Here is a 14,457-nt window from a genome sequence, read left to right as displayed (position 1 = left end):
GCATGTAATATGCTCTCTCTACTCCATACCTTCACATTTGCTGCTCCCTCTGCCCACGCCTTTTTTCTGCCCCACTCCACCCATCCACCCTCTTCTCCTCAGCTGGACCGGCACTAGTTACTTTCAAGACTTACTTTAGGTGGTCTTTCCCCTCGAAGATCTCTGGGAAGTATCCATCTTTTTTTTTTTTTTTTTAATTTTTAAAAAAAAAATTTTTTTTTCAACGTTTATTTATTTTTTTGGGACAGAGAGAGACAGAGTATGAACGGGGGAGGGGCAGAGAGAGAGGGAGACCCAGAATCGGAAACAGGCTCCAGGCTCTGAGCCATCAGCCCAGAGCCCGATGCAGGGCTCGAACTCACGGACCGCGAGATCGTGACCTGGCTGAAGTCGGACGCTTAACCGACTGCGCCACCCAGGCGCCCCTTTAATTTTTTTTTTAACGTTTATTTATTTTTGAGACAGAGAGAGACAGAGCATGAACGGGGGACGGTCAGAGAGAGAGAGGGAGACACAGAATCTGAAGCAGGCTCCAGGCTCCGAGCTGTCAGCACAGAGCCCCACGCGGGGCTCCAACCCACGAACCGGGAGATCGTGACCTGAGCTGAAGTCGGACACTTAACCGACTGAGGCAGAAATTCAGTCTTGACAAGTATGTAGAAAGAACCGAGTGCAGCAAATGAGGAGGGGAAGGGTGTTTTCAGCATCCTGCAGCCCAGGCCAGGTTGGTTGTCCTCCACAAGTTGCAAAAGCCGCGACACTTTGAGGTACCTCTGTTCAGAGGCTCTCAACTCTAGATTCGTAAAACAAATGCACTCCAAGGAAACTGGATAGTTGACTTAGCAGTGGAAAGCCCTAAAATAACATGTCAAACTTTTGCAGTGCTTACAAATATTTTGGATTCAATAAAACCCCAAATATGTCCCTCTCTTGGAAATTTTCCCTCTTAATTTTGAAACACATGAGTCGTGTTGAGGAAGTTAATCTGTGCTTTCAAGTCAACCACACTTACCTCATTCACTTGCTGTTTTAGAATATCTGTTTATTATTCCAGGAACCTTCAAGGTCCTTATTGTAAGCTTGCAGACTTAGAAACAGGAAATCAGATTTTATCTCAAGTGTAATTTTAACCTCAGCACTTAAACATTTCCAGTAGTTTCTAGACTTCATCAGAGGGCTACTTCAATCTCCGATCCTTGGAAGTATTCCACTTGGACAAGAGCTCTTGTGCTTAAACTGTACAGAATTTGCCTGTTCGTATCTCTACGAACCCTCAGTCAAAATGATTCCCAGCTCAAAATTACCTACACATCCTCTTATCTGTGTGGAATCTGCCGGAAGCAAGCCTGCAGAAGGCACCAAACTTAAATCATTGCAGTCACTAAGAACCATTCACTTAAAGCAAGAGTTTAGCTACTGATAATGCCAAGCACACTTCTTTTATTTTTTTTTAATTTTTTTTAACGTTTTTATTTATTTTTGAGACAGAGAGAGAGCATGAACAGGGGAGGGTCAGAGAGAGAGGGAGACACAGAATCTGAAACAGGCTCCAGGCTCTGAGCTGTCAGCACAGATCCCGACGTGGGGCTCGAACTCACGGACCGTGAGATCATGACCTGAGCCGAAGTCGGCCGCTTAACCGACTGAGCCACCCAGGCGCCCCCCAAGCACACTTCTTAACAAAACTTCAAATATGGATTTTCCTCCTTGCAATAACAGAGAAAGAACATATTTCCTGGAAAGGAAAAACTAAGCCTAAGGGTTGCAAATGGGTCTCGATCCATGTTATTCATTGCAACTCCTTTGGGCCTATTAAAGGGGAATTTAGGGAACCAAAGAGTAAGATATAATTAATGTAACTTGGTGTTGGTGATTTACTCAGTGACAAATTATAAGGCTGCTACTATAACAGGTTCCCACTAGCTCAGAAGGAACAAAGCTCTTCTGTTTTAAGGAAGGGTCATAATAGCAATTCTCAGATACATGTCATTTCATCTTTCCCAACGGTTGTACACCAACTGAAGAGACTTTCATCTGGAATCCTATTTGCGTGGTCTCCATTTGAAAAGACTTTTAACATCTAACGCTCTGGAAAAACTTTGTATTTTGAAATATAGATTGTTGTCCATATCTGCCATATTTTCCTGTCTCCTACCTGGGTTGTTATGAGCTGATCGTGTCCGCGTCGACAAGGGTTAAATCTGACACTAAAGGGACACTTACCTCCTTTTTTTTTTTTTAAACATTTGCAAAACACTAGCTCTATTCAAAATAAAGAGCCAACCTGATTTAAATGTACAAAACCTTTCCCGAGAATATACGGATGGCAAGTGAGGATAAGAGAACATGTTCGGTAGTCCCATACCACACAGCCGGAAGCCAAAAAACACTTGGATGCAAATGTCCCTAGCAGCTTTATTTGTTTTCCCAAAACCGGAAACCAATGGATAACGGAATGGATAAGCAAAATCATAGTACGTTCACACGATGGATACTACTTGGCAAAAAGGAATACATGGTTCAACCTGTCAGAAACTTAATACCAAACGAAAGCACCTTGGGGGGCGGTTCCTTCCCAGCTGGCATCAACGTATCTTGATCCGCGGGCCTTTTTGAGAGATGATGCAGATCTTGTTTAAGAAGCTAGTAGAGATGACCACACAATACTGCCTTGCAACAAAGGGGGTAGATCACATCGCTAAAAGCCTAAATCCAGTTGAGATGATCTTCTTAGTAGAATGCACAGACATGTTCTTACCATGCTCTTCTGAATCATGGCGATCCAGAATTTAAAGAACTATACTTCACATTTTCACGTTCCTTTCTCTCATGTCATGTATTTCTTCAAAGAATGCCCGTTCTCCAAGGAGAAGCTCACAATCACTGGGATTTTTAAGTCACAAAACTGGTAATTGTGAGTCATTGGCTGATTCATCTTCTAAAGTAGCTAACCCTCTCATCTTATAACACGGACCTTTAATCCCTCCACTGGTAATTCAGAAGTGATTTGCAGCTGCTGTATAGCACCACTATTGTTCGTTGTTAAAAACATGTCAAGAGTTAGAGGTGTTTTCAAAAAAACAAACAAACAAAAAACAAAAACAAAAAAGAAAGCTTCAACTGAAATAAGAGGTTGCCAGAGATTTGTAGTAGGAAAGCAGTGCTTTTAGGTAAGCAGGAGTCGAAATTTCGAGTTAATATTTTAATAATTATGTCTTTGTTTGGCCCAATTTCACTTGGATTTCAGTCCAACAATCCTCTCTTGAAAATATTCTGGGTAAATCAGTGTCTCCCCCCCATTCTAAAATGCCACCCTAAAAATGATGGGCTTTTTATTGGGTTCTGAAAACACTTGAAGAACAAACCAAAGTGAATAATCACACTCGTAAAGCAAGAGGAAAACCCTTATATAATGCAGTCAGACACCTCTGAGCTTTCTGGCCAAAAGCCAGACGATTGCATACAGCTTTACTTAACTTCCTTTGTCAAAAAGACCTCAGGGGACGGTGGGGGGAAAGAAGTGTCTAGCTTTCACTGATCATTCTTAATTTCATTCCCTCGCGAGAGCCCAGCTCTACTAATATCAGGTGATTCCAGCTTTGTATGTGGGTAGGAAATGGGAGGAACCCCTTCCTCTAAACCCACACTTCTATGCAAAGGCATCTTCGGGAAGAGCTGTATTCAAAAACCTCATCATCTCGCTACTTACTGGTCCCCAAGGACCAGCAGCATCAGCATTACCTAAGAGCTTGCCAGAAATGCATAATCTCAGACTCCACCCCAAACCTACCGAATTAGAATCTGAATTTTAATAAAATCTCCAAGTGACTCATAGGCACATGAAGGTTTGAGAAACCCTGCTAGGGCGTCTGGGTAGCTCGGTTGGTTGGGCGTTGACTTCGGCTCAGGTCACGATCTCACAGTTTGTGAGTTCAAGCCCCGCGTTGGGCTCTGTGCTGACAGCTTGGAGCCTGGAGCCTGCTTGGGATTCTAGGTTTCCCTCTCTCTCTGCCCCTCCCCCACTTGTGCGTGTGCGCTCGCTCGCGCTCTTTCTCTCTCTCTCAAAAATAAATAAGCATTTATGGGGCGCCTGGGTGGCGCAGTCGGTTAAGCGTCCGACTTCAGCCAGGTCATGATCTCGCGGTCCCTGAGTTCGAGCCCCGCGTCAGGCTCTGGGCTGATGGCTCAGAGCCTGGAGCCTGTTTCCGATTCTGTGTCTCCCTCTCTCTCTGCCCCTCCCCCGTTCATGCTCTGTCTCTCTCTGTCCCAAAAATAAATAAACATTGAAAAAAAAATTAAAAAAAAATAAAATAAAAAAATAAAAAAGGAAAACGAGAAGCACTGCTATCAGAGTGCTACTACATCACCTCACTCACCTGTGAGCCATCAGAGTGGATAAATAATATCTTAAATTCAAATCAGACTTAAGCTAAAATAATCCACCTTGATTCCATATAAGTTTGTTTAGGAAAGAATGCATGTTTTTACCCATGAACACTAAGAATTGAGAAGCGACCATCCCTCAATAGCTATACAGCCCTTGGTAAAGCCCCAGGTTTGGACTAGTCTTCATGAGTGTCGATAAACTGGGGAAATAGTAGCTTTCACGTACTAAATGCCAATAATCAATGACAATAGCCATTTTACCAGGCACTGTTCTAAGCCTGTACCGTATTAACTTGTCGAATTCTGGAAACCACCCTGAAAGGCAGGCTCTATTATTATTGCCCCCATTTCAAAGATGAGAAAGGTGATTGATGGAGAGGTTGAGTGCCTTGCCTCAAGTCATAAAACTAGAGGTTGGCAGAGCCAGGATCCGAAGCCTACTCCAGAGCCCAGAGGCTTAACCGTGAGGCCATATTACCACCAAATGCCTAGAGTACGATATCTCTGCCCCTCACAGCAGCCCTACAAGGTAGACAGTATACAGTTGAGAACAATGAGGTCTCAGAGCTAGCAAACGATGAAGCCTCTGTGTTCCCCCACCCCCAGCCCCACCATGATTCCATGCCGGCTTTGAGCCATCTTCAGTGTTGCAAATCCCAACCATTCCTGGCAGGCTGGCTACATCTCAGCCTGGTACGATCAGAGCCCAGGACTTCAGTTCCTTCTGTCAGTGTAACAAAGGTAAGAACGCCTTATCTCATGCCTTCCCCCCTCCAGCCGAATTCAACGTGTATATTTTATCTGTATTTAGCACGGCATATTTTACAAGGCTGGGGATTCAGCCCTGTCCACTGTGGTTCTTCATGTATACAGGTCAAACCCTGGTCCCGAACACATATGTCTAGCAACGTGCTTGCCCTGGAGGGCCCCCGCCCCGCTGCCTCACTGGAAAGCCATGTTTTAGTCATTAGTATTCTGGTCAGACAGGAAATCTCCCTTGCAGAGCTGCGGTGGAGGGGAATGAAGCTTTGCACACTATAAATAGTGATTTTATTAAAATGTAGAAAAATTGTTGAGAAACAGAAGAGAGGTGGGGGTAGGGGGTTGCCACGGCAACTCAACCCTCCCTCGGTTTTCAAAGAGCAGAGAAGCCTAAGGAATAGTAAATAGAGAAAAGGAACCAGGTGGCACGTGATCACAAATGGAATGCGACAATCGGAAGGACAAGTTTCAGACTGACAAGCTGGGAGGCAGAGGGTGGGCCTCACGAGGAGATGTCCTTCCTCCAAGTGCAAGGAGCCTGGCAGAGGTAGATCTTTGTCACCACCTTTACCGCATGGCTCAGCCACACAGGTCACCAAGCAACAAGGCCATGGACAAACGATTTATGGATAAATGAGTATCTCTCATGAAGAAGCAGGAATTCTTCTGGCATCCTCCCAGGAGCTATCCCCCATGACCTCTGTGCATATTTTTAGGTATCGGCTCTGGGACCCCCATGTTTCATCCCCACCCGTTACCCCAGGATTGTTGATTGACTCCAGGCAGGTCAGGAAAGATCAAGATGGTCCAGAACTCCACCGACTTATTTGACATTAGATAAATCCCCATGTAACAAATTCAAAATATATTATTGAGGAAAACTAGGATAAAAGGGTAACCTTTATTCAGCACTTACAGGTTACCTAGTATTTGCATATTCTCTCATTTAATGCATGGGAGAGCAGCCCCAGCAATCTGGGATTACTCAACCTTACAGTAGCCGACGAAACCCGGTATGCAGCTGAGACTGAAATAAAGTGATTACTCTCTCCGGCACGCAAGAATTTCCCATCTCTCCTGGAGCACGGAATTCATGCTGATGGCCTACCTCATCTTCAGTCTGGCTTCTTCACACATTGTGACAGTTTGAACAATGCACTATCCCCACTAATTAACACGTCAGCTTTTGGGGGTGGGGAGGGTGGAAAGAGTAGGGGGAGAGAGAGGGAGACGTCCCTGTAGATACACACAAGCTAATGCGCGTGTATCTTTCTGCTAATGGAGAAGAGCAATGCTGGAGATAAACAAAAGATTGCCCAAAAGTCATTTTGAAGACTGAAATGCATGAAGTTACTTTGTAGCAGAGCTCGCCAGCGGCTGTTTCAGTTAATTTTTCAATGAGATTGCATTTCCACCCCCACGCACTCTGAAAGAGATAGCAAGGGGAAGGTAGTTAGGGGGAAAGTAGTCTGGGATTCAGAGCTGGCCCCAGATGACCCACAGCTCACGTTGCAGCACGGCGAGCCACGCCACGTGACACCTGGGGTTCAGCGTTCACTCTACCCGCCTCCCCACCGGTCAGACCTCATGCACACGAGGCAGGGCTCAGGAACTCCGACATCGTGGCTGAAGGGAGGAGTGGTGCCAAAGAGAAGCTGCCTCATGAGGCAGGGTGAAGGCGTCTTTGGACTGGAAAAAAACATGATGCAAAAGAGGGAAGGTTCTGGGTGAGATCAATGCATACTTGATCACCATACCCCAGAAGAGCACCTGCTTGGAGAGGTAAGTTCTGTAAGTCCATAGACAGTCAAAATGGTGCATAGTAGGTCATCATCAGAGAGGAGAAAGCTGACACTTGGAGAAGGTAGATCATGAATTTAGCCGAACACCAAATCTTTGGGGCTGATGCTCTCAGTAGTCCTCTCATTTCTTGAGGTGGGGGGCAGGCAGGTGGGGAATCGGTAGGCATTGATTAGAAGGGCATTGCTATAAAGTCGAAATGAGAGAGACTCGGGGCGCCTGGATGGCTCAGTCGGTTAAGCGTCCGACTTCAGCTCAGGTCACGATCTCATGGTCCATGAGTTCGAGCCCTGCGACGGGCTCTGGGCTGATGGCTCAGAGCCTGGAGCCTGCTTCCGATTCTGTGTCTCCCTCTCTCTCTGCCCCTCCCCCATTCGTGCTCTGTCTCTCTGTCTCAAAAATAAATAAACATTAAAAAAAAAAAAAAAGGAAAGAAATGAGAGAGACTCTAGACTATATGTTTGCAGCCTTGCCTGGGGAGTTGAAAAGGGGCACCAATATTCACAAGCGCAAACTGGGAAGCCACAACTTGGTTGGGTTTCCGGTACTGAAGCCAACCGTGCAGTGGCTCAGTGGCGTCCATTTCTACCAGTCATCGAGTGCTGGTCCCTAGTTGTACCATACACACACACACACACACACACACACACACATTATTATTTCTCTAGTCTCCCCCTTCTCTTCCCTTTTCTCTTTTGTGAAGTCACATACAATCATTCGTTTTTATATTAGCTGCACTTACCTATCCAGGGCAAGTGTTAGCATTTGTCCAGCTAAATCCCGGGGCCCCAGTTGCCAAACGACTCCCTCCGAGACTGCACTAACACACAGCCAAGAAAAGCTTATAGCAATGATAACCAGTATTTACTGAGCACCTGCTTACAACGTGGAAAACGCTGGGATAACAGCTCTCATGCATTCAGGTTCCTGAATGTCTCATCCAGTCCTTAGGACAATGCAACAACCTTGGGAAGTGTTACCATCCCTACTATGCAGGTGAGACTCTGAGACGGAAAGGGGTCAGGAACTCCCAGAAAGTCACAGCACTGATCAAGGACTGGGTTGGAGAAATATGACCTGCTTCCCCTTTGCCTCCCCAGCATTTTAAATATATTTAATTTCGTCTAAGTTGCGTGCCTTAAGAATAAATGTTTTCTGTTAAGCTATCTTAACTGGTTCAGTATTCAGTTCATAATCAACTGACTCTACTTTGTAATTAATCTTTGTTTTCTCAGTGATGAGTTTATATATGCCTTCTCCCACTCCCCGTTTCTGCCACTCACATCGATTTCTTCATATTCTGGTATCCGGCAAACCATCCAGCCTCCTTCTCTTGTTCTCTTTTCTGATCTTAGTTTCTTGCATTAGGAAGGTAGGCGGGACTGAGTGAGCTCACGGCACATCTTTCCCTTCATTCTACAAAGCACCTCGGGTTTCCCATAACCCTTTGAGCCACCTCCTCCTTGCACTACCTTACTCTCTCACTCCTTATTTTCCCTTATTCTTAAATGTGTGGTCCTCACACAGTCTGGGGTTTTTTTCCATATAGTTCAAAAATGATTGGACCCGGAAATATGGCATCATCCCAGAACTACATGCGGACGCCTCTCCGAGGTCACTGGCTTTTCTTGGGTCTTACCCTCTTGACGTCTCCATTTTTGTTGGTTTCCATGACACGGAACTGCCTTGCTTCTCCTCATTAGTAATTATTCCTCTTTAGCCTTCCTCAGGCTCCTTTTCTTCCGTCTTTCCCATCAGTGTTCTGTTGCCAAGGTCTAGCCTTAGCCCTCTTCCCTTCTCCCTCGGTCCCTTCCTGTGCCATGATACATTCCCATTCTATGACTGTCTTTGGAGCTAGCTCCTAATCCATATCCCTGTCCTCAGCCTCTCTCTTTGGCGCCTCCATTTCCAACAGCTAGCAGGTCACTGCCACTGGGATGACTCACTGACATTTGCCACCAAAACTGTCCCGGCAGAGCAATTTCTGTTACTGAACCAGTCCCTTTTTCTGACTTGCCTATTTCTGGCAAATATCACCATGTCCTCAGTCACCCAGGTAGAAAAATATGTTGTAATCTTGGACTCCTCTGTCTTCCTTACCCACTAGATTCTCTTAGCTTTAAAATATGACAAGATTTGACCTCCAATATCCCCATTTAGGTACCTTTAGTGACCCTCTGTTGCCTGTCGACAACGTGCCAAGTCTCACCTTCGTTTTTCATTTCCTCTCTCCATTGGTAGCCCAAAGCAACCCTTCTTATCCTAGTTTGCCCCAACCAAATTAGACCCTGCCCTGTTCTCACATAAAGGCGAAGCTTTCCTGCCTCCCTGCTCTGATCCATACTGTTCCTGACACCTGTAACACCTTCTCCTCCAAAACACACAAGTCTTTTCTGACCTTCCTACCCACAACTTAATGAGTCTTCTTAAGTTTTGGTGGTGTTTTTCATGCTCTAAGACTCTTTGTTTTTCTCTGTTTGTTTCACCTCCTGGAGCACACTGTGGATTCCGTGCCTCAAGGATCTCTGTTTTCCCATCACCCTTACATGATGTGTGAGTGGCAGATTCTCTTGTATCCTTGATGAATGGAATGGAGTCGGGGCTCAGTGGCTGTAAGGGAAGAACCAGGTTGCCAGGACCTTCTCCTCTCCTAAACCCAAGCACATATTCTTTTAATTGTCCTACTTTCTCATCCAACAAATGAGCCTCCTGTTCCCCCTATGGCCTGAATGACTGCCATCTCCCTCTGCGAGCGGTGAGATCTTAGGAATAATGGCCACGACTATTGAACACTCCCATGTGTCATGCACCATTCTAAGCATGCACCCGTTTTAACTTCTTTTTTTTTTTTTTTTTCAACGTTTATTTATTTTTGGGACAGAGAGAGACATAGCATGAACGGGGGAGGGGCAGAGAGAGAGGGAGACACAGAATCGGAAACAGGCTCCAGGCTCTGAGCCATCAGCCCAGAGCCCGACGCGGGGCTCGAACTCACGGACCGCGAGATCGTGACCTGGCTGAAGTCGGACGCTTAACCAACTGCGCCACCCAGGCGCCCCCGTTTTAACTTCTTTAAACCGCTAAGAAATCCTGCAAAGTATAATCTCTATTTTACAGATGAAGACATTGAAGCACAGAGAGGTTATGTGGCGTGTATACATTCCAACAGCTAGTACGGAAGGAGCCAGATTCTCACCCAAATCCTCTGGCTCCAGAGCCCATGTCAGACCACAATGCTACGATGAAATGCAGATTCAAAGTGGGGAGATTTTACTTGTAGGTTTGGATGGCCAAAGTCTCAAAACCTGGATGGGCCTTTCGTGTGTGGCCAGGTATGTACAGATGTGCATCTGATCATGAGTGTATGTGCAGTGGAAAGGGGGACGCGTGTCTGTCTTCGTACTCTGCTGTTCAGCTGGTGCTTGTGTATTTGCTATCGTTTCCCCAACACAAACTTGCTAAGAGAAGCCAGTACCATCCATGACTTTATTCTGCCACTGGAGTCTACTCCCGGGCTTGTCACATAGTTTATGACCCACAATTTGAGGGCTGAATTGTATTTTCATGTATAACATGTTCAATCCACGCATCTCTGTTAAAGCTTCTGTTGTCTGCCCCCACTTCTCCCAGCCTCCCGACTCACACCCACTCTCGTACAAAGCAGGTGCAGTTCAGCAAAATGTAAGCAAATCAGCTCTGAATGTCAAAACACGACTTTACTCAATTATTAGTTTGGGAGAACCAGGAGAACAGCAAATAAATATCCCAACTAGGTCATGCTATGAAGTATGTGAAATCCTCTTAGATCTAATATTTAATTTACACTCTACTGCCTGAACAAGTTTCCAGCCCCCCAGATTCAAGCCAGAGGCCATGAGACATGGCGTCAGATGATGACGCCAGATGACGTCAGATGAAGACTCAGCAGCTATAGAGGCCCAGTGCAAAGGCCAACACTAAATGAGGGACAGCTTCCCAGGAACAAGTGCCCAAAGGGCAGAGGCAAAAATGCTTCTCTAAACAGACCAATTAGCTCAAACACAGGAACGAGAGCTTGGGCCCTGACATCTGGATAAGTCAGGCTGCAGGTCAGGGCTTGGCCTCAAGATTCTGCAGGCAGCCAGGTTCTGGACCACCATCAGCCTCTTGCCACTCTGTGCTATTCAGGCCAGCCAAAAGGGAGATCCACGCATGTGAAGTGCCACCTAGGGCTGAAGCAAGTGGACAGGTGCCTGACAGCCGCTCTCCGGCTGTAACACTATGGAGGTGTTGGGGCCACAGCGAATGCCAAAGAGGAGAAGGGAGGAAGAATGGAGGAGTGGAGAAGCAACAAGGGAAAGAGACTCAGAGAGTGAATCCCCTGCTCATTCCACTCACCCCACTTCACCTGCCATCCTTTGTACCCATGTCTACAGCCATCATCCCCTGATCCCCACAGGCTGCCTTCCTGTGGCCTCCAGACTTGGGGGGTCCGCCCCCCATCTCTCCCAAGCTTCTGCCCAGGCATGTGTGGCACACATGGACTGTTTCCCTTGTCCTTCTGTGCTCATGAACTGGAGTTTCACTCTCTCCTCTCCTCTGATACCTCCCTGAGCAAGGATATGTCCACTCTTAGCATCCCAAGTACGTAAAGCAGGCTCAGCTTCTAGAGTCAGGAAATGCATGAAGGCTTAGGATACGGAAACAAATCTTTCAGTCACCTGTTTCAGTAGGGGACGTCTCAGGGCCTGGTGGGAATCAGCTGTCAAAGTATCTTTCATCAGACCTCCCGAAGGGCACCCATACGGCTCGGACCCCACCCACAGGGAGACCCAGGTCCCAGACAGGTCCTGACGTACCGAAGGCTCTATCACAGGGCTAAGGAATAGGGATGGGTTTGGCTGCCCCGGGGCTGCTCAGTCTGCAGAGCTGGCTGATGAGCCCGTGCCAGCTAGTGAGGGAGGAAATGCTACCAGTGAACTCAAAGTAATCCTGCAGCAGAAAAGGAAGTGGCAGCTAGAGCTGGAGACCCACCCCACCCTGAGCACGCAACAGCTTCCCAAGAAGGTGCAGGTTACTCAAAGTAACACATTCTTTCTGGCTCCTCAAAGTCCCTTTTAGACAAAGTCTGATTTTAATGAGCATCAAAGGCAACCCTAAACCGACACCTTTGACTTGGTCCTTGGGGACGGTCCATGGAGAACTGGCACATGACCCCTTTATTTCAGAGATCTTTGGTGGCTTTTCTCTTCTGCAGTCCTCGACTTCTGCAGGTCTGATGTTGGTGATGGAGCCCCAAGACTTTGTGAGAACGCCCTTTCCACTGTTGGACAGCTCCCGGGCAGCTAATAGTTGGTGAGCTCTTGTCAAGTGGCCCACTCTGCGTTAGCCACTACCCATGAGTTCTCTAACCCCACCAGGTCAGTATTGTTATAAATCCCATATTCAGAAAAGGAAATTGTGGCTTGGAGACGTTGACTCACTTGCCTAAGATCACGATTGCTTGAAAGTGGCAAAGCCAGGACTCAAACCCTGAGCTGTTAACTAGAACGGAGTTGCAAACTGCAATCCCTCCAAAGGGCTGGGTACCTGTGAATCAGTGAAAGCCATGCAGGTGTAAGAAAGGTGGAGGAGAGTGGCATCTGTGATGACCTGGGAGGGGGCAGCTGCCATCCTGGTACCGTTTATTGTTCCATGACAGAACATGAACCTGAGTGATCAGCCCTTCAGGTTTTTCAAGAGAGGTTATAAATACAGATGTATAAGCATGACTTCTCAATTTGTATTGTTCACTGATGGAATTTTTAAAAATCGTGGTGCAAGCCAACACCGAACAGGTCTCGTAACCACATCTGTGAGAAAGTTTGTGGCTACGCCCATCGTAACGCTGCTCTAGAGCCCGGGGTGTTAACCACCAGGTTCTGTTGTGTTAAAATGATCAGACAGGTGTATCTCTGGTGGTTTGCAGTTTTTCTTCCTGTTATTTCCGTCTGCTGGCCCCAGTTCCGCCATCTGGAGCAAGAAGTGTTCCAAAACACTCTCCTGTTCTCTTCTCTAGACTAAATATCCCCAACGGCCTCAAGCATTCCCTTCCTGGTTGGTTTGTAGGACTTTTGCCATACTGGTTGCTACTCCAGGCAAGCCCCCCACACACTCCCACCTGCTCACATCACTCCCCAAACCCACTGCTGGAAACTGAGCCATACACTTGAGGTTTATCTGTGCCACACAGAGCAAGGCAGGCTCCCTGACCCACCAGGACTCAACCAAACAAGGAGCTCAAAGACACTTGGCTTACTGGGAGCTCAGGTTAAGTGAAGAGATTCTGGTCCCTCTCCCCAGTGAAGGGCTTCTCAGTCTCCGAGGTGATTTCACTGTCGTGAGGAATGACATCCCCAGCCACCAGCCCTTCCCACCATGGTCCCAAGTAATCACCCCAGTCCTCGCAGGGACTGCTCCAGGGCTAGCCCACTAACACGTATGGCTGTCAGGCCCACCCCTGGCTGACATTCCCTTCAGCGAAGAGAATTTGCACATGGCACCAAGGATCCATCCTTCTGTGTTGTGAAACAAACCTCACCCTCCTCCCCAGTTCCTCTCTCCCAGTATTTGGGGAGACTTTCCCCTGATTCATCATGCCCAGCCAAGAGTCACCCCCATTTCCTGACACTCACTGCCCCAAGCATACCACGTGGAGACTAAAAGCCTGGCTGTCACCACCTGTGGGTCAGAAGCAAAGTAGGGGGACGAAGGTGAGAACCCAGTGGGTCCGAGGAATAGGTCCAACAGCTCAGCCCAAGCCCTCCACACTCCGTAGCTGTTGGCCTTCCATCTGCCTCTTCGGTTCCAGTCCCACCTCCTAACTTCCCTTCTGAAATCAGGAAATGCAAATCTGGAAAGCCGCTGTAGAAACTGAGAAAAACAAAGTAGCCTATCTTTGACTCTTGCTCTGCCTGCTGGCCCTTCCCCATGGCCACGGGGCCCGGGACTGAGCAGAGCAGCTGGGTTTTCCCCTGAGCAGTGACTCACAGATGTCGTTTCTCTGGCACAGACTCTCACGAAGGTCCCAGCTGGGAAGGTTGCCTGGTGGCCAAGTGATCCCTCACAGCTGCCAGCCCAGTGACAAGAGATTCCAGCTGGTGCTAGGTGACGAAGAACAGGTCTGGGCTTTGTCCCTTGGCTACAGGACCTGTCTGTCCCACTTGCTAGACTCAGGATGTAATCCATCTTCGAGGTTACTGAGCGCCCAAGCCCTCAGCCCATCAAAACCACTTTAGTAAAATTCGATTTCTGGAAGGGCACCATGACCACCTCAGAAGAGCACTGGCTTTTCAGTGGGCTCAGGGCAGGGCTCTGGAGCTGCCCAGTTGCCCGCCAAGTGCCTAACATTCAAACTGACAAGGGTCCGCAGATAAGGACACACCACCAGGGACACGCCCTACAGCACACAACAGCAAAAGGCTCGTGCAGGGTAAGGGCCAGGCAAGACCGATTTTTTTTTTTTAATGCTTATTTATTCTTGTGTGAGAG

At 47.4% G+C, this 14,457-nt stretch overlaps 1 long non-coding RNA gene across 1 annotated transcript; it reads right to left on the bottom strand.

Annotated features, from left to right (window-relative positions):
- Positions 1–6,030: 6,030 nt before the first annotated feature.
- On the bottom strand, positions 6,031–9,784 carry LOC123600048. The gene is made up of 3 exons (XR_006713450.1): positions 8,232–9,784; positions 6,657–6,837; positions 6,031–6,574 (listed from the first exon to the last, which is right to left on the bottom strand). It is a non-coding gene; the product is annotated as an uncharacterized LOC123600048 (long non-coding RNA).
- Positions 9,785–14,457: the final 4,673 nt, after the last annotated feature.

Source organism: Leopardus geoffroyi, chromosome C1, assembly GCF_018350155.1.
Source record: "Leopardus geoffroyi isolate Oge1 chromosome C1, O.geoffroyi_Oge1_pat1.0, whole genome shotgun sequence".
Classification (NCBI taxonomy): Eukaryota; Metazoa; Chordata; class Mammalia; order Carnivora; family Felidae; genus Leopardus; species Leopardus geoffroyi.
The sequence above is the reverse complement of the archived record's forward strand: the minus strand, read 5'-3'. Positions and strand labels throughout refer to the sequence as shown.